The following is a 27013-nucleotide window of genomic DNA, read 5'->3' as shown; positions in this document are numbered from 1 at the left end:
CAAGCGTAACTTTAATCTGCAATCCTGAGTAGGCCTCACCTTAAACAAACCTCTGGATAGGCCACACCTTATCGTCATCCTGGATTAATCATTTAAAATGCTAGGGACAGATTTATGATAGGTGTATGCCTCTTTTGCGCCACTGTGCGTCACTTTTATGATGCAGCGGCGGTGCAAAAGATTTGCTATGAGGCGACAAAATTACAAATTGATGCATTTAGGCAGATATGTCATGGTGTAAAAAAAACGTACCACATGAAACCAATGCAGCAGTGATGCAAAAGATGCACCATGTTGCAAGACAGGCCTCACTTGGGGCCATATGTATCAAGCTAATTAGCATTCGCAAAGATCAAAATTCTGCGAATTTCGGCCTTTGCGAATGTTAATTAGACAAATGGTATGTATCAAACAAGTTTGATGCAAAATAAGGAGTAGCAAAATTTGCTATTCCTTATTTTGCGATTGCACTGAAGGATTTGCAAATTTTGCGATTACTTAAATGCAATGTATCAAACAAAAAATATGTAAAAAATGACATTAAGGATTTGAAAACTATTGTGGTAAATTGGTGGTAATTTGTGAATTCTTTTCAAAAAGCTTTTTTTCAAAAAAACAAAAGGTCCCATATGACGCCAACACATGCCCTTAGGGCATGTATGTGTGCCATATGCCCCCAAATTTCTTTTTCAGGGGTGCAGCAGGGTGTTCTTGAGACACCCCTGCACCCTTGGAAAAATTCCTAATTTGTGATGAGCAAATTGCTAATCGCAAATTAAACCTTCATTCCTATGAGCCTCCTAGCCCATGGAAATGAATGGGTAACTTGCAATTAGCAATTTGCTCATTGCAAATTAGGAATGGTAAAGAATTGCTATTTATTCCTTAAAATTCGCTATTTAGGAAATGCAAAATAGTTTGATGGTACATATGGCGGTTCATCTGTAACAAGATAAGAAGCTTAGGGATAGATTTATGATGACTGGTGCATCACCAGGGATGTGTCAGTCATCCTGCGCCGCTGTTCCGCCACCCATGGTGTGCTGCATTTACAATGCGGGGCATCATGGGGCAAAAATGGCACAGATGCGTGATGTATCTGTGCTGTAAAGGTAGTGATTGCTGGAGTTGTATCGCAAGTGCGATGCAGCTCAAGCAAGGCTCAGGGGTGCCCCATCTCCACAATGTTGCGTCAAGACCTATGCCTGCTTAAAGCAGGCGCAGGGTTTTGACGCAGCTTTCTCCTATCTGATTGTAAATACGGCACACCATGGGTGGCAGAGCAGCGGTGCACGTTAACTGGTGCATGCCTGGGGATGTGCCATTTAACATAAATCTGCCCCTTTACATTTAAGTATGTGCAGGACACACAGAGTCGGTGAGGCTTATCCAAGGTTAAAAAGAGATGAGTCCTGTTCACTGAAAAATTAGACATAGTCTTCACCTGATCAGCATTGCTGGACATGGCTAAATAATAGCTGCAAAATATTACTCTTGTTAAACAATTTTACTATTATAATCTCTGAGATTTGTCTCTTACTCTGCAACATCTCATTGTTGTTATCTTTCTTTAAAGATAAAGACAACATCAACATGAGCGACAATCTGCAATCAGTTGATTTTGACCTCATCATTGAACTTGTAATTGAAACATCAGTGGATGTTGATCCATTGGATGATTTAAATCCTGAGGATGAAGAAGAGCGTGATGAGGATGCAGATTTGTCCGAATTATATGACATAGGGTTGGAAGCTGACCTGCTTGAGCCTATGGAAATATAAACATTTATTTTTAAAATTTATAATTAATAAAAAGTAAAAATGTAAACCGTTTAATTTAAAAATAAAGACACCTTCAAAAACAGGTTATGTGTAGTGTCTTCAATAAAATATTAAAATATGCTCATAAAATTAGATCAGATTCACATATAAAATAGCACAGGTAACATAAATATAAATGTCATTTCTTTTCTGCTATTTCTGTATTGTAAATTTGCCAAGGACTAAAAAATCTTCTATTTAAAATGTCAAGTAGTGTGTTAAGTTTTTGATCACTGTTATTGATTTACTGTTTGGTAATAATGGTTAATAACATTTTTTATTATATTTTACCACAGATTCAACTGCAGATCATTTCAAGATTTCACCATGCCAACAATAGAAAGACAGAGAAAGGCTGCAAAACGTCAAAGACAGCAGGTGAAACAAAATAAGCAGCAGTCCTCTAACAAAAAGATTTGTCAAGTCACGAAGAAAGCACCGGGTAAGAGCACAAAATATTTCATAAGAAATATGTGTAGTAAAAAAAATATTACTACGGAAAATGTTTCAGTCCATAAAAAGAGAAGCAATTCAAATGGAAAGGAAAGGCCAATCAAAAATGTTACTGCTAGAGCAAGAGATAACTCTGTGCATGATAGTAGAAGGAAACAACAGTTTAGGGACATTCGTAAACGAATGTTCCGCAACAGGATAATTGGCAATTTGTTAAAAAATATTAAGAAAGGTCAACAGAAACTGGTTTTTTATAAGAGAAAAAAAAAAGTTGAGAAAGTTATTGATCAGGCATTTGAAATTAAACGTAAGTTATTTATTTTGATAATCAATAGAATTAGGAAGCTAAACAAGGCAATTTATGATTTCAAAAGAAATAGTAGATGGAAGAGAATAGTTAATCGTAGTAATTTTTGTGAAGTTTTTTCTGGAGAATGGATGCATAGTTCAAGCTGTGAGGCATTTTTTAATGAGGAGAGTTATTTCCAGGATAATGATTTGGTGCATGCAGTTGACACCAGTGGTCGTGCTTATGAAGTGAAAGATGGTTGTCCAGTTGAAAAAGAAAAACTTGTGACAACAGAGACAGAAGAGGTGTTAGGTAATGAGGTTTTAGGAAGACGTGCTAAGGGTCCTGTGTACACCTGGAAGTGTAGTAGTATTTGTAGTGTGCGACAGGATTCCATCAATTTGCTTTGCGATTTTGTACGGTCATTTAATAAGAAAAGTTTTAAGCAGAAAATAAGGTTGTTGCAAGAATTAGATCCTTGCAGAGTGAGAGAAGTGACAGGTTTGCATGGTCATTCACTGGCTTGTCTTTCCAGGAGAGTATGCCAGAGTGTTTTTCATCATTTCAGGATGCTAGCAGTGCATCATAATAAAGTGAGGAAATTAGTTAGAATGTTGTATTATGCTAAGAGTCCAGCAATTATGCTTAAACAATTATGCGCTGCTCTTTTGCATGGTTCTGAAATAGATGTGAAGAACATATGTGAAGAAATTGAGTTTTGTTACTTTGGAAGTAAAGAGGAGAATGTTGAAATTGACCCAGAAGAAGAGGGTAATGTGGAAGATAGTGTACAGGTTTCCAGTACAGATAATTTCCAGAGGGAAATTGCGACGTTTCAGGTGAAATCAAGTGAGAGGCCTAATTTCACTTGTGTGTGTTGTCGACGCACTTATTATAAGAATCAGACTAAGTTAGTGGATTTATATGCAAAAAGTGAAAGGGAAAATAATAGTGAATGGAAGGATTTTGCAACATACTTGATGGTAGAAAATTGTTTTGATTTGGGATTCGATCAACGTGTGTGTACTTATTGTTGTTTCAAATTAAATCAAAACCAGATGCCTGCTAGAGCAGTTCATAATAATCTGGAATTGGTTGAGATTTCTTCTGAATTGAAGGATTTAAATACTTATGAATCTATTTTGATTCAAAGTATCCATCCCTTTCAGGCTATTGTAAGAATGGAGCCAAAGACAGGGAAATTGCCTCCATCAGATTTACAGAGAGGATTAAAGGGAAGAGTTGTTTATTTGCCTCTAGATTTGAAGAAAAACATTAACACAATTGGAGTAGAAAAAGTGGAAGAGGAACCTCTGGTTATCTTAGTTAATGGGGTTCCGACAAAGAATAAGAAAATATGGCAAGATTTAGTAGATGTTAGGAAAGTTAAAAAGGCAACATTGTATTTGAAAAAAAATAATAAATACTATAAGAATGTATATGTTGCAGAAGAGGAAGTAAGTGAGGAAGAGGATAGCGATTTGTGTGCTGGTCAAATTGAGAAAGTAGAACCCTCTACTAGTGAAGAAATATATGAACATTATAGTGTTCATCCTTTGCATTCCAAGGAAGTCATGGGGAATGCTATTGAGTTGTTTCAAATGAAACAAGCCAAAGGGAGTCCCATTAGTGTTTGGGAGGAAAGTTTGGAAGCTCGGTGTTTCCCACAGCTTTTTCCAACAGGTCAGGGAGGAAGATATGATGAGCGACCTCATCAAATTCCTGCTTCTGAATACCGGACTTTGCGATTGTATGCAGGAGATGCTAGGTTTCGACAATGCATTCCTTATTTGTTTCATCTCCTGTTTGAAAGCGATCTGTCTGGACTGTCATATGCAGTGAACCACATCTTGAAAAGTGGTATACACATGCAAAACATCTCGGCAAGTGACTTTATGGATAAAGTCAATGTCCAAGACAGTATTTTGGATTCTCACCTGATTAATCTCATGGCGTGTCAGCGTGGTACTAATGAGTACTGGTACCGTCGTCATGGTGATTTAAAATGTATGCTGAGGAACTTAGGTACTCCCACATGGTTCCTCACTCTGAGCTGTGCCGAGTATGGCTGGGAAGACTTACTTGAATTTCTACGAGAGGCAAATGCTAACGTAGATAACATCGAATTCAAGACACCCGGAGAACTGTGCTCTTTGGATCCAGTCAATGTATGTAGGTACTTCAATCATAGATTTGAAGCTATGATGTCTTTCATCATGAATAAGAAGAATCCACCTCTTGGAGAGGTGTTGGATTTCTTCTGGAGAAAGGAGTACCAAGCAAGAGGTGCTCCTCATATACATATGTTGCTGTGGATCAAGGATGCACCTAAATTTGGAACGGATCCAGAAGACTCAGTGATGAGTTTCATCCAACAGTATTCTACGTGTGTTGTTCCAAACGCAAAGGAGAAGAAAAGCCTAAGAGAAAAAGTTCTGCGTTTCCAAAGCCATCGATGTGGAAAGTACTGCCGTCGTAAATTCCGAAACAAGGACAAGTTCTACACCAAATGTCGTTTCGGCTTTCCACGACCGGTGATTTCTAAAGGAAGAGTAAACAGTTTGATGTCTTCGCTGCGACACAATGTCATGAAGAAATCACCTAAAAACACATACAATTTGAAGAGGAACGAAGAGTCCAAGTACATCAATGACTACAACCCGGTGATTTTGTCCATGTGGAATGCTAACATGGATATACAGTTTGTGGCTGATAACTGTATGGCTGTGGCTCGGTATGTGACGTCTTACATCACCAAAAAAGAGAAGACAGAATTGAAGGATATGTGGGAGGACATTTCCCATGAAAAGAGCCTCAGCAAGAAGTTGTACAGTTTCAGTCTGAAGATGTTGTCGCATCGAGAAATCGGAGCGTACGAATGTTCTGACCGGTTGTCTTCAGCAAGTCTCTATGCCAAGTCCAGGAGTATCGTTTGGGCGAGTCTTGGTCTTGCTGCAACGCGTAATCGAGTTCTCAAACCTGTCCGGGAAATTGAGTATTTGGCGGAAAAGGAGCCAAACAGTACCGACATTTTGAAGACCAACATGTTGGATACATATTATCCAAATCGAAGCATTCACCTCGAGAATGTTTGTCTGTATGAGGTTCTTCAAAATTACATATTCAAGAGGAACATCAAAGAAGATACTGAGAAAGGAGTGTATGCTGTAATAGGAAGTGAGGGATGTCTGGTCAAGCAAAGAGAATGCCACTTGGTAAACCATCGAAAATTGAGTGGCGAATCTCCTGAAAAAAAGGAGTTTTTCTATGTAGCACTTTTGCAACTTTTCAAGCCTTGGCGTGCAGAAGAGGAACTGCTTGGAGATTTTCTCTGTTACGAAGACTCTTTCAATGCCGCCAAGGAGACCATAGAATGTCCTGCTTTTCCCAAATATGTAGAAATGTTGAATGCGGAAATTGAGCAGGAAGCAACGATTGCAGCCGAGATTACCAGAGACAGTTCTCAGGACAGTCAGAGTTCTGCTTCATTGAGTCAGGATCCACTAGGAGGACCTGTTATTGAAAATGAAGCTGCCACTGCTATGAATGAAGTGGAAAGAGCCATGGCACATGCTCAAGAGGATGCGGTTAACTTAGAAGAGTTGGAAAGACAACTCAACGTTGAGCAGAGGAAAATATATGACGAAGTTACCATGCAAATTGATCATGGATTAAGTCATGATAAGAAAGAGTGCTCATGTACGTCGTTGAAGCCTGTCCGACTGTACGTGAGTGGAGAAGCGGGAACTGGAAAAAGTTTCCTCATTAAAGCAATTTCATGCTATTTGCAGGAAAGGACAGAGTCATCGCTGTCTTGTGTTGTCACTGCTCCAACTGGACTGGCAGCACATAATATTAAAGGGATTACTTTACATCGTTTACTGATGCTGCCAGTGGAGCATGACAACAAATTACAATATCACAAGCTATCTGGAGATGCTTGTTTTGAAGTTTCAAGAATCTTGAGGAAAATGAAACTTCTTATCATTGACGAAGTAAGCATGGTTTCCAATGTCATGCTTGCCTTTGTGCATTTGAGAATGCAAGAAGTTCTCAAAACAGAGTATGATGTGTTATTTGGTGGCAAACACATCATTGTTTTCGGAGATCTTCTGCAGCTGACACCAGTGAAAGGGCAACCTGTGTTCAAAATGCTCACGCATGAAGATACCAGGAAGTGCCTAGGCAGCATTGGCAACGTCAATATATGGTTAAACTTCAATTATGCTGAACTGCATGAAAATATGCATCAGGCGAAGGATGAAGTTTACAAGACTATTCTACAAGATGTTAGAATTGGAAAAGTGACCGAGCATGGGAAAGAAGCTTTACATGCACGATTACTGTCAAATTTATATCCAGAACAAGATGTTGTGCCTGAGAATATTTTTCAGAAAATTACTGAGAAGAAATCTGGAATATGTTTGATGCCAACTCTTGCAGAATGTGCCAAATTTAACAACAAAATGTTGCATTCAGAAAAGCAAGAGATTGTGAAACTGGAAGCTATTGACAGAGTAGAGCATATGGGATCAACAATTATTTTGTCTGAGAATCTGAAAACAAAATTAGAGAAGAGTATATCTAAAACTGCAGGTTTTGAAAAGACTCTGAATGTGTGCTTAAACTGCCGTATAATTTTAAGAAGGAATTTACATGTTAAAGAGGTCTGGTAAATGGATCTGTGGGTAATGTTGTTGATTTTGTGAAATACAGAAATAGAGATGGAATTGAATTTTTAAAAATTAAATTTGATGGCATTGAGGAAGTACAGCTAATTGGTCGTTGCTCTGCTAGATTTTTGCTTGTAAAAGACTTATATGTTCGCCGTAAGCAGTTTCCTGTTTGCTTGGCATATGCGGTGACAATCCATAAATCGCAAGGTTTAAGTGTAGACTGTGCATTGGTGAATATTGGCAGTTCTGTGTTCAAGGAGGGTATGGCATATGTGGCATTGTCACGAGTTAGAACTTTATCGGGATTGTACTTGATTGAGTGTGATGTCACAAACATTTGTGCGGATCTAGATTGTGTTAAGGAATACAATAGGTTAAGAAGAGAGTATGCGCCACATTTGCTTCAGTATCCTTTGTTTGAGAAACGTGTAGTAGGCCGGAAACGAAGAAATGTGACCAATACTGGGGAGGTTGTAGCAAAAAGATGAAAAGTCGATGAACCTAAAATTACAAGCAGAAACAAAAAGGATTCTGTTGAAGATGTTGTTGGTTTTCAATTTGAAAACAGTTCTGGTGTCAACTGCTATGCTAATGTAGTGGTTAATGTTTTGTTTTCTCTAGAAAATGTAAAAGAAGAGATTGTGGTCAATTCTGATCAAAGATTTTGCAGTTTGTTAAATTCTGTGTTAGAGAAATGTAGCACTGATAGAAGAAACATAGAAAGTGTGTCTGAAATTCGAAATCTGTTAGACAGATGTTCAGGCCAAACACAATTCTCTCAAAATATTCAGCAAGATTGTCAGGAGTTTTTAATGTATATGCTTGATGTATTGCATGCTGAAGGTGTAGATGTAGATCAGCTGTTTGGGCTTTCTTATCAATGGCAGCATGACTGTGAGAACTGTATGGTATCAAGTACTACTAGTGTAGACTCAGAAAGATTTATATATTTAACTTTGCCAGACAGTAAATCAGTCTCCTTTAATAAGCTAGTAAAAGCAGCTGATCACAACATGGAGTGTAGCCAATGTAAATCTGAAATGATGTCCACATTATTTATACGAACATATGGCCAGTATGTCATTTTAATGATCCAACGATGTAGGCCTGACGGAACAAAATTGACAACTTTAATCAAAAATTTTGTAGCTTCGCAGTTGTCAATATCAGGAAGGACTTTTGTAACTGCAGCAATTATATATCATGACGGCCCTTCAATAACATCAGGACATTACACAGCTTATTTAAAGTCTAGAAATGGCTGGTCATTCTGCAACGATTCTGTTTTAATTTTCAAAAAAAAATTGCCGTATGACCTTAAAAACTCTTACCTGGTGTTTTTAAAACCAAAATTATAGGGAAATAATCTCGGGATGTGCTCTGTGGAATTTCAAGAAGTTCTAATGGCTCCTACACAATTTGGCCTTGAGGATAAGTGTAGTTCAGAGACATAACTTCTAACCATAAGACTGGACGTCATGGAGAAATAAGTGCACTTTGAATGAGTTCAGAAAAACTATTTCTTTTTATAAGCTAATTGAAGCAGCCAATCAAAACATAGAGTAGAGGGAATGTAAGTCTGCAACGCTGTCTACTGTTTTACATTGCTTTGTGATTGAAAGTGATGTAGAGAATTAAATAATTGTAGTAGTCATAGAGTTAGTGTAAGTCTGCTTCATAGTAAGCAGTATCAGTGTCATAGGAAATGTAGAACATGACTGAGCAAGAAGGGGAAGATATTACTATTCCAGGATTGTGAAAATGATCTTCAACATTTTAATTCTGAAAGTTGCGGAAATGCCAAATGACGGGATTGGCTTACAAGAAATCCAAGAGTTATAAATGGGTCTGACAAGATTTGGCCTTGTGGAAACTTGTGGTAGAGAGCAAGAAGTCATTTATTGCATGTAACATGTTTTTAAAAACGATGGAGATTTTCTTTCAGAAAGTGGCGGGCTGAAAGTAATAACAGCACAAAAGAGTGTAAGCTGTTCATAGGACATCCTTTGACGTCATGGAAAGTAAGTTAACTTTAAGGAGTTCTGAATTCTGATTTCTTATGTTGTATGGGTTTTTTAAACACAATCATTTTGATTGTGTTTTTTTTTCCCCGCTGTTATATGATGAATACCTTCAAGTCACTGTTTTTAGTGAATTTTGATACATTCTGAGAACAGCAAAAATAAACCATTTAACATGTATAATTAATTCTGTACTGTTTGCATTTATGATGTATATGTAGAACTGTGTAGGAGGCATGGAGAAGGTGAGGCTTCTGTAAGTGTCAAAGTTGTTGCATGCAGTGCTGCACTTCTGCGTATTCTTTCATATGCTAGACTACATCTGCACAATGAGATACCTAAGCAAAGGAAACACAAGTGATGTGATTGTGAAATGAGCAAAATAAATTGCACGTATTTCAATTACATCACCTGTGTTTCCTATCATTACGAATCACATTGTGCAGATCAAGTTTAGGTCTGTCCAGGGAAACATAGGAGGTTTGGACTTTGTTCAAGAGTGCAGTGGACATGACTCACTTCATTGGTAGACCTTCACATGTATTATGTCCTCTATTCTCTTCAACAACACGAAATTTCATCTGCAACCCTGAGTAGGCCTCACCTCAAACAAACCTCTGGATAGGACACATCTTATTGGCATCCTGAAGCAATTATTTAAAATTTTAGTGTCTTGCGACACTTTTCTGAGACAACAGCAATGCAAAAGATGCACCATGTTTTAAGATAGGCCTCACTTCATCTGCATCAAGATACTGTTAGTTTAAAATGTATATCTTTAGGACTGTGTAGGGGGCCTGGAGAAGCAGAAGCTTCTGTAAGTGTCAAAGTTGTTGAAAAACTGTTTGTCCTTCAATCTTTTCCTTTGTCTTTTGTAATTTTTAAATACATGTTTTAATATTTTTGAAATGTTTGTTCTCTCTTTCACAGATTGAAAGTATAAAAACAAAAAGTGAGTAATTTAACGACAATTATAAGGTAAATGCTTTGTACTCTTTTCGTTACATTTCTATCACATTCACCTACTATTAGTTCCACTGCTTCATTTCTTTAACCCTCAGTTTCCTGCCTTTGCTACTTCTCTCATTCCTTTCTCTATTACCTACTTACTCAACTCCTTCCACTCTTTTTCTCAGTCCCTCTCTTCTCATAGTTCCTCACTCTTGTTCACTCACTCCGTCTCTATTACTCTTAGTGTCTTTGACTGATCACTCTATCACTACTTGTTCATAATGCTTTCTCTGTGTAGTTGAAGCACACTAAGGGGCATATTATGAACACAGCCAATAAAATTATTGCTCTTTTTATTGGCAGAAAACTGGTGCAAAAGTGGTTTTAGCAGCAGTTTTCTGCCGCAAAAGCAGCTTTAGCGACACATTTCTGCCAATAAAAGCTGCAAAACTTTTATTGCCTATGTTGATGATATGGCTCTATGTTACTTACATTTCTTTGCTGTTTCAATTAATCTTTTTTCTGTTATTTTTTGTTTTCTGTTTTCTATTTTTTCTCTCTGTTATTCCTCATGTTTTAATCTTATTTTGAACATTCACTCACATTCTCCAAGAAAGTCTTCTTTGTTAATGTTATACTCTCTTTTTTTTTCTTTCACTTCGTTATCTATTTTGTTTTTCACAATTATACCCTCTTCCGTCTTTTCTTCGGTAAATAGATCTATTAAACAGTATGTCTTCTTTACTCCCTATAGCTGGCTTTCTTTTAACATCACTCTCTGTTTACTTTCCTTATACTTACTCTTTTTAAAAAAAAAAAAAATTTTTGGTTAGCTCCCGGTCCGCGTACCGGGAAGCTAACCGGGGAGCGAACCAAAAGAAATAGAGCTTGCCAGAGTGCTAAACATTCTAGCAATTTTTTTTGAAAGGGAAGGTAGTTTTGAAAAGAACTTTTTTTTTTTATATTTTTGTTGTTTTATATATTTTTTTATTTTTTTATTTTTTTGTTTTTTTTGTATTTTTTGAACGATTTTATATTTTTTTGGTTTTTTTTTGGGGGGGGGAAACAACAAAAAACAGGCGTTGAAAAGGGCTCAACAGGAGCAAAAAAAAAATTACTGGGGGCGGTTAGGGCAATTATGGTGTTCATACGCCAGGTTTATAGCATTTATGCTCATGTTGCCACATGCTAACAACGCACGACAGTGCATACAAGAGTGTATCATGTGGCCAAAATTTTCTTGTATATTTGGCACAGTTTCCCGTGCCTCTTCTGGTGTTAATGAAATTGGTATTCTTGGTTTGGCCACAGGAGTTGATCTTGGATTGTCCTGCAAATCCCTTATTTCCGCCCGGCTGTAATTGAGTGGATGCTTCCTTGTCATGTGCCTGTGCATTGTGTGATTTCCGTAACTATATTTCTTGTCCGTCCCTCTGGATAATTGTTCTTTGCATATGAGGCAGGTGACATACCTCGCATTGACTTTTTTTTGGCCACGAGGGATCGAATAAAACTGCCAGATGAAACTGGCTTTCTTTCTGGAAACCCGGGGCACCTCTTCTAAGAACTGTGGTTCTTCTCCCTCCTCATCCATTTCTTCCTCTTCCTCCTCAGTGTTGGTCATGACCTGGGGAGGTGGTCCTCTCTTCCCATGAGGAGGTGGAGGTGGTGGTGGGGGTGCACCAGCTGAAGCTACCAATGAAGCCATTTCTCATATAGTAGTAAAGGTCTTCCTCTCACAATGATGAAAGTCTGAGTGAGGAAAGAAGGAGGGGTTTTCATCATTTGGGAAAAACAATACTTCTCAACCAATGAAAAGTGTTATTTTTAGGTCACCTGACCTAGCCTTACATCATTATGAAACCAAAAGTGAAATGAACCAATGAAAAGTTTTATTAACAAGTCACATGACCTCTCACGCTCATGTTACGCACTGCGGAACGCGCCCCGGTTAGCTTCCGGGTCGCTGCGCTTCGCGCCTCGGTCCGCGCCCCGGGACACTTCCGGGTGCGCTAACGCGGTACGTCACAAGACGCATTACGCGGCAACGCGATACCGTCACTATGTTGATATCTTACCGGTTCGCGGACCGGGTCGCGGCATCAATTTGAGCTAACGGAAAGCTTCCCGGTTCGCGGACCGGGAGCGAAACAAAAAAAATATTTTAAAAAAATTATTAATAAATATATAAAATATATTTTTGGATTTAAAGAAGAATACATTTTACAGCTATAGATATTAGCTTTTAAAAAACCAATGAAATTCACTGAAAAAACCATAGGTTATAGACCATATATAGTTAGGAATTAGCATTTACAAAACCTTGAAAATTCACTGAAAAAACCATAGGTTATACACCATATATAGTTAGGAATTAGCATTTAAAAAACCTTATTTTACTCACACAAAACCAATGAAATTCCATATATAGTTAGTTGTACTAACTATATATCGCGCACCCGCAATCCACTGCTGATCATGTCACATATTACATCATTCATGACATGGTCAGTGACATCACTGATGACATCACTGATGACATCTCAAATGACATCACTGATGACATCACTGATGACATCTCATTTGACATTACTGATCACATCACTGATGACATCATTCATGTGATAATACGATGAACCTCTTCAGACTCTAATATAACCTTAGATACACTTAGTGTAAACAGACACTCACAGACTGTCACTCATCCATGGAGTTACTTACACACCTAGTCAGTCATGCAAAGAATCAATCACACCTCCATTTCCTCAACTATACAGTTATACACACCTTACTTATTCAAACATATACTAACACATATTTACTCTCTTTTACAATCCCTGATACAAGTTCACAATCATCCATACAGCCACTCACACATTCACTGGCTCTTATGCAAAGTTATTTATATATGCCAACTCTCACATGTACTGTGTTTTACATATGTACTTACTTTGACATGTAGCACTGAGATATCCATTCACTCACCAATACACTCATGCACACAGTCAACCGCCCATACAGCTGTTTCCACATGCACTTTGGAACCCATACATCTATGCAGAGAGTCATACACCTCCCAGCCACCCATACACACTCTCAGTCTCCCATACAAATACTTGGGCAACCAATCAATAACCCATATAGTTAATCATATAGCTACTGATCAACACATGCAGCAGTTTACAGAACAACAGACATAATGATGCACAAATTAAGACAGTTTAGTCACTAACCCATGCACTCAGTGAGACACATTTAATCACTCACTCATACAGTCAGTCATGCACCTACTAAATCCTTTGTTCAGACACTTCTACATCCACTCATTCTTCAATATGTAAGACATATTTTAACTTTACAGAAACATACAGTCACTGGATGATGTCATCAGTGATGTCATCAGTGATGTCATTTGAGATGTCATCAGTGATGTCATCAGTGATGTCACTGACCATGTCATGAATGATGTAATATGTGACATGATCAGCAGTGGATTGCGGGTGCGCGATATATAGTTAGTACAACTAACTATATATGGAATTTCATTGGTTTTGTGTGAGTAAAATAAGGTTTTTTAAATGCTAATTCCTAACTATATATGGTGTATAACCTATGGTTTTTTCAGTGAATTTTCAAGGTTTTGTAAATGCTAATTCCTAACTATATATGGTCTATAACCTATGGTTTTTTCAGTGAATATATATATATATTCACTGAAAAAACCATAGGTTTCACACCAGTTATAGTTAGCTCAACATTTTACTCATACAAAACCATTCAAATTCCCACGTTATAGTTAGTTGGACTCTGTTAGACCTGGCACCTTGGCGTGAGTCTCCCTTCCACTTTTTTCTGATGTGCCTCAGATGTTTTGCTGGTGTTCGATGCTCAGGGCACTGCGTCACGGCTAATCCGTGCCGCAGTGCAAGTGCTCCCAATATAAAGCGTATGTGTAATTGATTTCCACGATGGGCTTATTTGGTTTACTGTCAGTCCCCAGTAAAGCGCACGAGGAGTGCCGGGGCTTGTAGATACAAATGCTGCTAGTGGGCCTGCAGCGCTGGTTGCACCACCCACAGAAGCGGCCTCGTAAGATTTGACTCGGGTCCGCCATTACAGACCCCGCGTACAGTCCCGTACTGTCACGCTGACTGCGCAAGTGCCCACACTTGCCACTCCCTGAACCTTCCCTAACCTCCATCTCAGTCACCCCTATGGTAGGCCTACGGGCAGGGTGCATTGAAGCGTAAGGTAGGACAAGCCTAGAGTGTGGCATGTCCTCATAGTGAAGCCCTTTTCGTTCTTCACTATGGAAGGGCTACCGATTCTCTTAGTCCAAGATGAGCTGTCGGAACTATTACATGCTATAGTCCCGGCAGGCTCAGGGAACACAGTAGCACGTCAAGTTTAGTATGCCTGAACTCAGAATAATAAAATACTTCCTTTAGTAAGGTTTATTTTGATATCCTGTGTTTCCAAATGCTACTTTTAGAAAGTTAGCCTTTGCGCGCCTAACTATTTAGCCAGCCCCTGCCAGGATGTGTATCTGTTGTCTGGGTTTGTGTGAGTGACAGGGCTGGGATATTCCCGGGGACAGTCTGAACCCCCAGGTGGTGAATAGGGTGCTTACACCAGGATGGTTGGGCGGAGTAGTCCTTGACTCTTAGTAGGGTTGTGCTCCACCACCACAATGCTGGCTCCACCTCCAGCGGAGCGTCTGATGTCTCTGCCCTGCACCCTTAAAGAAGACGGCAGCTTCCTGTAAACAGAGTACTCCAAAACCGGGTTGAACTAGGCTCAGGTCCCCTGGCCTGCAAAGACAAAAGAATCGCCGTATAAACATAGGAGCTCCGCTCCTTACAAAGCAGATCCAGTTTTGACCACGACGAACCGCTGCCTGACTAGAAGGACCAAGAGAAGCTGAAGGACGGAAACTAGTCTGAATCCTGTAAGACTGGCCTGCAGTGGTGCCTTGCTGAGAACGGAGAGGAAAGGACCAGAACGGACTTTGTAGACTTGTGCCTGAAACGATCTCCAAGGGCTTGATCGAGAGCTTGCCCCCTGAACGGAACCCCAGGACCATTGGGTTCTATCTGCTTGTGCCCGTCTGCTGTTGGGCCTTAGTTCTTATTCCCTCGCCGGAGTTGTGACTCGGGTGCCTTCGCCCCCTCAGGTCGTGACAGCCCGGAGCCTGGTCGCCCCGCTGTAGAGAGCCCACTCATCCCTGAGTCGCTCTCCGCTTCAGTGCCGGCCCGCCCGCTCTCCTGTCACCTCGCCGCTAACGGAGCGCATTGTGCACCTCTCATCTTCTCCCGCAGGAATCTGCACGGAGTGCAGTCCATAGCCCCGGACGGTCCGTACGTCGTAACGTACCCAACTGTCTCGCTTTGCCCTCCGGCATACCAAGACTCGTGCCGCACCTCAAGAAAGGCCTCCCCGTACCGTGGTACCGGAAGCCTGGTGTTGCACCCGTCTGCCGTAGAACACGACGCCCCTTACCGATCCACGAGTACAACCCGGCGTGCTAAGAAGTAGTATGTCCCGCAGGCCTGAACGGCGCCTCGCCCCGTGAGCTACATCGACCCCGGATTGCCACAACCCTCCACAGTCCGGCTCCTCCACCTCGCACCTCGAGGGGGACCTGAGCCGGAGAGATCTTCTGGAGAACCGTTAGCCTCGTCTGGAGTCCGCCCTCACCAGCCGCGCCTGAAACGCCTCGGACTTCCACAAGCAAGGTACACGTGAACTCCGTCCCGAGTTCATATCGGATCCAGAGACCTCCGGTTCCAACAGACTCACTATAACTCGCGCGCCCGCAATCCACTGCTGATGATGTCACATATTACATAATTCATGACATGGTCAGTGACATCACTGATGGCATCACTGATGACATCTCAAATGACATCACTGATGACATCACTGATGACATCATCCAGCCACTGTGTGTTTCTGTAAAGTTTAAATACGTTTTACATGTTGAAGACTGAGTGGATGTATACGTGTCTGGATGAAGGATTTAGTAGGTGCGTGACTGACTGTATGAGTGAGTGATTAAATGTGTCTTACTGAATGCATGGGTTAGTGACATCTCAAATGACATCACTGATGACATCACTGATGACATCATCCAGCGACTGTGTGTCTCTGTAAAGTTTAAATACGTTTTACATGTTGAAGAATGAGTGGATGTATACGTGTCTGGATGAAGGATTTAGTAGGTGCGTGACTGACTGTATGAGTGAGTGATTAAATGTGTCTTACTGAATGCATGGGTTAGTGACTAAACTGTCTGAATGTGTGCATCATTATGTCTGTTGTTGTGTAAGCTGCTGCATGTTTTGATCAGTAGCTATATGAGTGGCTATATGAGTTATTGATTTGTTGCCCAAGTATTTGTATGTGAGGCTGCGTATGTGTGTGTGGGTGGCTAGGAGGTGTGTGACTCTGTGCATACATGTGTGAGCAGTTGATTCACTTGGTGTATGGGTTCAAGAGTGCATGTGAAAACAACTGTATGGGCGGTTGACTGTGTGCATGGGTGTGTGGGTGAGTGAATGGATATCTCTGTGCTACATGTCCATTAAGTACATATGTAAAATACAGTGCATGTGAGAGTCTGCATATATAAATGACTATACATGAGAGCCTGTGATTGCATAAGTGACTGTATGTATCAATGTGTACTTGTATCAGTGATTGTAAAAGAGAGTAAGTATGTGTTAGTCTATGTTTGAATAAGTAAGGTTTTGTTTGTATAACTGTATAGATGAGAAAATGGGAGTGTGATTGATTCTTTGCATGACTGACTAGCTGTGTGAGTAACTCCATGGATGAGTGCCACTGTGTGAGTGTCTGTATAGGTGTATAAGTGTTTGTATGTATGAGGGATTGTATGTATGAATGAGTGGATGTGTGTGTAGACCTAGGAATCAGTGACTGCGTATGTAGTTACTGATATTGGTGTGTCAATATTTTCAGGAATGGTAGTTTGTATTTATCACGTGGTGTATCAAAGGTTAGATTAGAGTGTGAGCAGGTGCATCGTATTTTCACATGGATGATGTCATAAGTGATGTCATCAGTGATGCCATTTGAGATGCCATCAGTGATGTCATTTGAGATGTCATCAGTGATGTCATCAGTGATGTCACTGACCATGTCATGAATGATGTAATATGTGACATCATCAGCAGTGGATTGCGGGCGCGCGAGTTACAGTGAGTCCAACTAACTATAACGTGGGAATTTCAATGGTTTTGTATGAGTAAAATGTTCAGCTAACTATAACTGGTGTGAAACCTATGGTTTTTTCAGTGAATTTCAAAGGTTTTTTAAATGCTAATTCCTAACTATAACGATTGTGAAACCTATGGTTTTTTTTGTGAATTTCAAAGGTTTTTTATATGCTAATGCCTACCTTTAACGATTGTGAAACCTATGGTTTTTTCAGTGAATTTCAAAAGTTTTTTTAAAAGCTAATTCTTTGCTATATCGAGTTTGTAACCTACGATTTTTAAACTGAATTATTAAGTTTTTTTTGTAGCTGTTTTTTTAACTAATAATTATTATATTTTTATATATATATATATATATATTTTATTTTTCTAAAATTCATTTTTCAATGTATTTTTCATGTGTTTTTTTTATCATTTTGCCTCAGAGCGCTCAGGGTGCGCGCACCGGTAAGCGCACCCGTTAGCGTAGCGAGAGCGCTATTCCCGCGTGCGGAAAAAAAAAGTATGTATTTAAAGTAAATAATAATGCTATACATTCAGTGGCATAATTATAAAAGTAGTATTTTTGATTTTAAATAACCGTATTTTAACTTTAAACGCATTTCCTAAAATCTAACAAAACGTCATTCAGGCGCGCCGCGTATGCGCCCCCGGAAGCGCCTACGTGCGTGCCGCATAAGCACTCCCAGAAGCGCTCCGGTGCGCGCAGCGTAAGCGCGTCAAGTCATGTGACCTTAAAATATCACTTTTCATTGGATGTTAACAGTTTTTTTTTACAAGTAATGAAAACCCCACCCATTTCCTTCACTACTTCTTTCACTTTGGAGAGAGCAAGACCTATTGCCTTCTTCTCTTCAATTCTTTGCAAAGAATGGCTGCAAGACCACCAAGCAGCAGTGATGACTCTGATGAGTTTCTCCAGGAGGACCCTCCTCAGCCAAAAGTGAAGGAGCACTTCATTTGCAAATTTTTTACAATTCCAGATGGGGAGAAAAAGGTAAATGCTCCTAAGGTGGAGTGCAAGATTTGCCACACTGTTCTTTCTCGTAGTGACCGCACCAAAAAATATAGTTTTGGGAACTCTACCATGATAAGGCATGTTCAAAGAAGGCACCCCTAGAACTATGCCCGGGAGATTGTCAGGGACCTGGCACGGAATGCCCCGAGAGATGGCGCCTCGACTTCCACCGGAGGAGCAACGTCATCGGGGAGAGGAAGAGCAGTGGAGCTGATACCCAACATTCAGCCTGTTTTTACTGACATTACCATTAGGTGTAAGCAGTGTGACGAACTGCTTTGTTATGGGGAGCAGAGTATCTTACTAATTGTTCGCAAAAGAGAAGAACACCGCTGCACTCCCCAGCCCTAATTTTTCCCCTTTTTTTGCTCCTGTTGAGCAGTTTGGCATTCCCTGTTTTTGTTTTTATTCTAAAAAAAAAATTAAAAAACGTTCGGAAAAAGTAAAAAAAAAAATAACCTAAAAAAGAAGAAAAAAAACTGTTCTTTTTAGAACTACCTCCAATTCTCCAAAAAGAGCTGTATTCTTTACACATTCAAAAGGAGTGAGTGAAGTGGAGTGCAGTGAGAGAGGAAAGGAAAATGAGTGAGGGAGGAAAGAAAGGGACGTGAGGGGAAGGGAAGTGAAGTAGGGGGATTGAAAGAAGGTGATTGTGGGAGGTGAGTGAGGGGAAGGGGAGTGAACAAGGGGAATGAGGATAAGTGAGAAAAGCGGAGTAAGGGAACGGGGGTGAGGAGGGGTAAGAGAAGAGCAGTGAAGTTGAGGAAAGAGTGGTGATAGAGAGTGGATAAAGGCAAGTGAGCGTGAGACAAGGGGAGTGAGGGACTGAGGAGACAGAGGAAGTGAAGGAAAGAGTGAGAGAAGAGGACTGAGTGAGGGAGCAAAGAAAGATAAGTGAGGGAGTGTGGCTGAGTTATATGGAATAAGTGTAACAGAAGAGGAGTGAGAGACTAAGAGGACGGAGAGACTGGGGGTAACAGAGAGAGAGTGAGGGAAGGGGAGTGAGTAAGTTAGAGGACAGAGGGATTGAGAGAAGGAGTTACTGAAGTGGAGTAAGGAGAGTAACAGAAGGGAAAAGAGTGAAGGAGCAAAGGAAGGGAAGTGACAGGAAGGGAAGTAAAACAGGAGAGCTGAAAGAAAGTGAGTTTGGAAGTGTGGCTGAGTTATAGGGAGTGAGCGTGACAGAAGAGGAGTGGGAGACTAAGAGGACGGAGAGAATGAGGCTAACAGAGAGAGAATAAGAGAAGGGAAGTGTATAAGTAAGAGGACAAAGGGAGTAAGAGGAGTTAGTGAAGTGGAGTAAGGAGAGTAAGGGAAGGGAAAAGAGTGAAGGGGTGAAGGAAGGGAAGAGAGAGGAAGGAAAGTAAAGGAGAAGGTCTGAAAGAAGGTGAGTGTGGGAGTATGGCTGAGTTATAGGGAGTGAGCGAGACAGAAGAGGAGTGAGAGACTAAGAGGACGGAGAGAATGAGGCTAACAGAGAGAGAATGAGGGAAGGGAAGTGTAGAAGTAAGAGGACAAAGGGAGTAAGAGAAGGAATTAGTGAAGTGGAGTAAGGAGAGTAAGGTAAGGGAAAAGAGTGAAGGAGTGAAGGGAGGGAAGAGAGAGGAAGGAAAGTAAAGGAGAAGGTCTGAAAGAAGGTGAGTGTTGGAGTATGGCTGAGTTATAGGGAGTGAGCGAGACAGAAGAGGAGTGAGAGACTAAGAGGACGGAGAGAATGAGGCTAACAGAGAGAGAATGAGGGAAGGGAAGTGTAGAAGTAAGAGGACATAGGGAGTAAGAGAAGGAGTTAGTGAAGTGGAGTAAGGAGAGTAAGGGAAGGGAAAAGAGTGAAGGAGTGAAGGAAGGGAAGAGAGAGGAAGGAAAGTAAAGGAGAAGGTCTGAAAGAAGGTGAGTGTGGGAGTATGGCTGAGTTATAGGGAGTGAGCATGAGAGAAGAGGAGTGAGAGACTAAGAGGACGGAGAGAATGAGGCTAACAGAGAGAGACTGAGGGAAGGGGAGTGTAGAAGTAAGAGGACAGAGGGAGTAAGAGAAGGAGTTAGTGAAGTGGAGTAAGGAGAGTAAGGGAAGGGAAAAGAGTGAAGGAGTGAAGGAAGGGAAGAGAGAGGAAGGAAAGTAAAGGAGAAGGTCTGAAAGAAGGTGAGTGTGGAAGTATGGCTGAGTTATAGGGAGTGAGCGTGAGAGAAGAGGAGTGAGAGACTAAGAGGACGGAGAGAATGAGGCTAACAGAGAGAGAATGAGGGAAGGGGAGTGTAGAAGTAAGAGGACAGAGGGAGTAAGAAAAGGAGTTAGTGAAGTGGAATAAGGAGAGTAAGGGAGGGGAAAAGAGTGAATGAGTGAAGGAAGGGAAGAGAGAGGAAGGAAAGTAAAGGAGAAGGTCCGAAAGAAGGTGAGTGTGAGAGAGGAGTGAGGAAAAGGGGAGTAAACGTGGTGATTGAGAATAAGTGAGGGAAGCCCAGTAAGGGAACGGGGGTGTGGGAGGATGAGAGAAGAGTAGTGAGGTTAAGGAAAAGAGTGTTGAGAAAGTAAATTTTGTACGTCAAACTTACCTTATAATTAATGTAAACTTAATTACATATTTTCAGTAAATTTAATATCTGTGAAAGAGAAAAAAAAGTAAGTTATAATATTTATATTATATATTTTACAATACAAGAGACAAAGCAGGAGATTAAAAGTCATAAAAGGGTAGTAAGAGATAAAGTAGGAGTGAAGGACTCAGAAAGGAAAACAAAGGAATGGTGAAGGTCATAGAGAGTGAAAAAGAAATAGAGGGAGAGCAAATTACTAAAAGGATAATGACATGGATACATTCAGTGACAGAGAAGAAGGGCAGGAGAGAGAAATGAAGTGAAGGTGAGTAAGATACTAAAGGAATGTGCATTAGGAAAACTGAAGGATGAAAGGGGAGTAAAGAAAGGGGAGTGAGTGACAGGGAAGCAAGAGTGAATGACAGTGGATTAATGACAATGAGGGATGGAAGGTGAGTGAGGGTGAATGTAGGGTCGTAAGACAGTGAGGAGAAAATGGGAGTGAGGGTAACAGAGAGGGAGTGAGGGAAGACAAGTGACAATATGAGAGAACAGAGGGAGTGAGAGAAAGACTGAGTAAAGGGGAGTAAGGTGAGTAAGGGAAGGAGAATGACTGAGGGAGCAAAGGAAGGAAAGAAGGGGAAGAGAAGTGAAGCAAAGGGACTGGGAAAAAGGTGAGTGCGTGAGGAGAGAAAGAGGAAGGGGAGTTAAGGATGATGAATGAGGATAACTGAGGGAACTGGAGTAAGGGAACAAGGGTGAGGGAGGGTGAGTGAAGGGCAGTGAGGTTGAGGAAAAAGGGAAGATAGAGAGAGGATAAAAGCAAGTGAGCATGAGACAAGGGAAGTGAAGGAGTGAGGACATAGAGGTAGTGAAGGAAAGAGTGACAGAAAGGGACTGAGTGAGAGAGCAAAGAAAGGTAAGTGAGGGAGTGTGGGTGAATTATAGGGAGTGAGCGTGATGGAAGAGGAGTGAGAGAGTGAGAGGACCGAGAGAGTGAGGCTAAGAGAGAGGGAGTGAGGGAAGGGGAGTGAGGATGTGAGAGGACAGAGGGAGTGTGAGAAGGAGTAAGTGAAGTAGAGTAAGTTGAGTGAGAGAAGGGGAATTATTGAGGGAGCAAAGAAAGGAAAGAAGGGGAGGGGGGGTGAAGTAGAGTGACTAACAGCTGGAAAGTGGTGGATGGGAGAGAGGGAAAGGGCAGTGAAGGAATGTGGAATGAGGATAAGTGAGGGAAGTGGAATAAGGGAAGGGAGGTGAGTGAGAGTGAGAGAAGGCCAGTGAGGGTGAGTTAAGAGGAGTAATAGAGGGTGGAAAAAGGTCAGTGAGCATAACACAAGGAGAGAATAATATATATTTGATAATACAAAATAATTTGTACAACATGTTATATGGTTTATTATTGCTGTTCTCAGAATATATTGAATTTCACTTAAAACAGTGACTTCAATAGTACTCATCATATAACAGCGGGCAAAAAAAAACACAATCAAAATTATTGTGTTTAAAAAACCCATACAACGTTTCAATAAATAATGTATAATTTAAAAAACATAACTTAACTCAATTGTGATCCACGTACTTTTCCACGAGGCCAAATAGTATATGGAAAGTCCTTTTCTTTGGAAATATTAGTATTCTTAATCTCCCATTTACCCGAGTTTCTGAAAGAAAAGCTCCAACATCTTTTATATTAGGAAACAATAGTTTTATTTCCACCTCTGGCTTACTTATGATTAATATTTCCTTTAATACTCACATCACACACTACGTGATACACTTATACTACCACTATGACAACTACAAGTTTTTTATTATCTTGATCACTCTTACTCGCAAAGTAATTTTGAACAGCAAACTAAGTTTTATTAACTGCTCCAATCTTCATAGGCCAATTACCTTCCCTAAAATTTCGGTTGTAAGAACACTAGGTAAGAATTTTGTAAGTCAGAAGGCAAACGTTGTTTGAAAGTCAATTCAGTATCATTACAATAACCCCAACCTTTTTGACATTTTAAATAAGCTGTGTAATGTCCTGTTGTTGTTGAAGGACCATCATGGTAAATAATTGCTGCAGTTGCAAAGGTTCTTCCTGAAATTGATAATTGAGAAGCCACAAATTTGTTTATTAAAGTCAATTTTGTTCCATCAGGTCTACATCGTTGGAACATTAAAATTACATACTGTCCAAATCTTTGTATAAATAATGTTGATAGCATTGCAGATTTACATTGAGTACAGACCATGTTTTGATCTGCTCCTCTTACTAGATTATTAAAAGACACTGATTTGCAGTCTGGTTAAGTCAAATATATAAATCTTTCAGTGTCTATTTTAGTACTACTTAAAAAGGAACAATTGTCGCAGTCATGCTGCCATTTATAAGAAAGGCTGAAAAGATTTTCTACATCTACACCTTCATCTTGCAATACAACAAGCATATACATTAGAAATTCCTGACAATCTTGCTGAATATTCTGTGAAAATTGATTTAGACCAGAACATATGTCTAAAACATTTCGAATTTCAGAAACACTTTGTATTTTTGTTCTATCACTGCTTTATTTCTCAAACACAGAATTCAACAAACAACAAAATCTTTGATCCCGATTTTCAGCAATCTGTTCCTGTACAGTTTGGAGAAAAAAACAACATTAACCACTACATTAGCATAGCAGTTTACAACAGAAATGTTTTCAAACTGAAATCCAAAAACATCTTTAACTGAATCCTTTCCTTTTCTGCTTACAATTACTGGTTCATCTACTTTTTTTCTTTTTGCTACAACTTCACTACAATTTTTCTTATTTCTTCTTTTTCAGCCTACCACACGCTTTTCAAATAGAGGATATTGAGGTAAATTTGGAGAATACTCTCTTCTTAACCTATTATATTCTTTTACACAATTTAGATCTGCATTAATCTTTGTCTCATCAAAATCAATCAAGTACAATCCAGATAAAGTTCTGACTCGAGATAAAGCAACATATGCCATACCGTCCTTGAACACAGAACTTCCAATATTCACTAAAGCACTACCTACACTTAAACCTTGAGATTTATGACTAGTCACCGCATATGCCAAAGAAACAGGAAAGCAAAAATCGGGCAGAACCACGGCTGATTTGTTGTACTTCTTCAATACCATCAAATTTAATTTTTATAAATTCATTTCCATCTCTATTTCGGTAATTCACCAAATCAACAACATGACCCATTGCTCCATTTACTAAACCTCTTGCCACATGTACATTACCTCGTAAAATTATACAACAATTTAAAGATGCATACAGAGTCTTTTCCAAACCAGCAGTTTTAGATATTGTCTTCTCTAAAGAATCCAATTTTGATTTCAACTTTTCAGACACAATAATAGTTGCTCCTTCATGTTCTATTTTATCAATAGCTTCCAGTTTCACAATCTCTTGATTTTCCAACATTAACATTTTGTTGTTGAAGATTGAACATTCTTGCAGAGTTGGCATCAAGCATATGACAGACTTGTTTTCAGGAATTTTCTTAACAATATTCTCTGGGAGAATGTTTTTGTTTGGAAACAAATTTGAAATTAATCTTGCATGTAAAGCTGCTTTCCCATGCTCACTTACTTTTCCAATTCTTACATTTTGTAGAATTGTTTTATAATCTTCATCCTTTGCCTGTCGCATATTTTGTAGCAGTTCTGCATATTTGAAATTTAACCATATGGTAACATTTCCAGTGCTTCCTAGGCACTTCCTTGTATCTTCATGTGTAAGCATTTTAAACACTGGTTGTCTTTTCACTGGAGTTAGCTGCAGTAGATCTCCCAAAAAAATGATGTGTTTGCCTCCAAATAGCACATCATACTCTGTTTTAAGAATTTCTTGCATTCTTAAATGCACAAAAGCAAGTATTACATTTGATACCATGCTTACCTCATCAATGATAAGAAGTTTCATTTTCTTCAAGACTCGAGAAACTTCACCACAAGCTACTCCAGATAGCTTGTGGTATTGTAATTTATTATCATGCTCTACTGGCAGCATCAACAAGCGATGTGAAGTTATCCCTTTAATGTTATGTGCTGCCAACCCAGTTGGGGCGGTAACAACACAAGACAGCGATGACTCCATTCTTTTCTGCAGATAAGTTGCAATTGCTTTAATCAGAAAACTTTTTCCAGTTCCTGCTTCTCCACTCACGTACAGTCGGACAGGTATAAATGACGTACATGAGCACTCTTTTTTCTCATGAGATAAACCATGCTCAATCTGTTCTGTGACTTCATCATATATTTGTCTCTGCTCAACGTTTAGTTCTTGTTCCAAATCTTCTCAGTTAAGTACATCCTCCTGAGCTTGTTACATGGCTCTTTAAACTTCATACATGGCAGTGGCAGCTTCATTTTGTATAATTGGTCCGCCTAGTGGATCCTGACTCAATGAAGCAGAACTCTGACTTTCTTGAGAACTGTCTCTAGCAATCTCTGCTGCAATTGTAGCTTCTTGCTGTATTTCCTCGTTCAACATTTGCAGATAATTTGAAAAAACAGGAAATTCTATGGTATCCAATCAATCAATCAATCAGAGATATTTATAAAGCGCACTACTTACCCAGAGGGTCTCAAGGCGCTTGAGGGGGGGGGGGTTGTGCTGCTACTACTCTTGAGCTTCCTCCTGAAGGAGAGGTGGTCTTGGGTCAGGCGCAGGTCGGTCGGTCGGGAGTTCCAGGTCTTGGCGGCCAGGTAGGAGAAGGACCTTCCTCCTGTTTTCGTTCTTCGGATGCGGGGGACGGCGGCGAGGGCGCGACTGGCTGATCGGAGCTGGCGATTGGGAGCGTAGAAGTTGACGCGACTGTTGAGGTAGCTCGGGCCTTGATCGTGTAGGGCTTTGTGGCCGTGGGTGAGGAGACGGAAGGTGATTCTTTTGTTGACGGGAGCCAATGCAGGTCTCTCAGATGTCCGGAGATGTGGCTGTGTCGTGGGATATCGAGGATGAGTCTGGCTGAGGCGTTCTGGATCCGCTGGAGTCTCTTCTGGAGCTTCGCGGTGGTTCCGGCGTAGAGGGCGTTGCCGTAGTCCAGTCGGCTGGTGACGAGGGCCTGGGATCCACCGGAAGATCTTCCGTAGCATGCGCAGGATGTTAAAGCATGATGAGGAGACCTTGGTTGCATTGAACGAATCTTCATAAGTAAGAAAATCTCCAAGTCGTTCCTCTTCTGTACGCCAAGGCTTAAAGAGTTGCAAAAGAGCTAAGTAATACAATTCTCTTTTGTCTGGAGATTCACAACTCAATTTCCGATGATTAATCAAATGGCCTTTTCTTTGTTTCACCAGACAGCCTTTACATCCAATTACAGCATATATACCTTTATTGATATCTTCTGTGACGTTCCTCTTAAAAGTATAGGTTTGCAGAACTTCATACAGACAAATGTTCTCAAGATGACTACTTCTATTTGGATAGTAAGTATCCAACATGTTTGTCTTCAAAATATCTGTACTGTCTGGTTCTTTCTCCGCCAAATACTCTATTTCTTGTACAGATTTCAAAATTCGGTTTCGTGTTGCAGCAAGACCTAGCCTCACCCAAATGATGGTTCTAGATGTGGCATATAGACTTGCTGATGATAACCGATCAGAACATTCATAGGCTCCAATTTCTCGATGCGACAACATCTTCAGACTGTAACTGTATAATTTCTTGCTTAGACTCTTTTCATGTGAAATTTCCTCCCACATTTCCTTCAGTTCCATCTTTTCTGATTTTGTGATGTAAGACGTCACATATCGAGCCACAGCAATAGAGTTGTCAGCAACATATTGAATATCCATGTTAGCATTCCACATGGACAAAATGACTGGATTGCAGTCATTTATGTATTTGGACTCCTCATTTCTTCTTAGGTTGTATGTATTTTTCGGTGATTTTCTTGTCACAGTATGTCGCAGAGAAGACATAAAATTATTCACTCTTTCTTTCGATGTTACTGGACGTAGAAATGTAAAACGACATTTTGTGTAGAACCTGTCTTTGGAT

At 40.1% G+C, this 27013-nt stretch overlaps 1 protein-coding gene across 1 annotated transcript in view; it reads left to right on the top strand.

Annotated features, from left to right (window-relative positions):
* The window catches only part of LOC144767613 (putative methyltransferase DDB_G0268948), a 293468-nt gene that overhangs the window by 113144 nt on the left and 153311 nt on the right, over positions 1 to 27013 (top strand). The window lies entirely within an intron of this gene.

This window comes from Lissotriton helveticus, chromosome 7 (assembly GCF_964261635.1).
Source record: "Lissotriton helveticus chromosome 7, aLisHel1.1, whole genome shotgun sequence".
NCBI lineage: Eukaryota > Metazoa > Chordata > Amphibia > Caudata > Salamandridae > Lissotriton > Lissotriton helveticus.
This window is presented reverse-complemented; position numbering and strand designations above follow the sequence as displayed.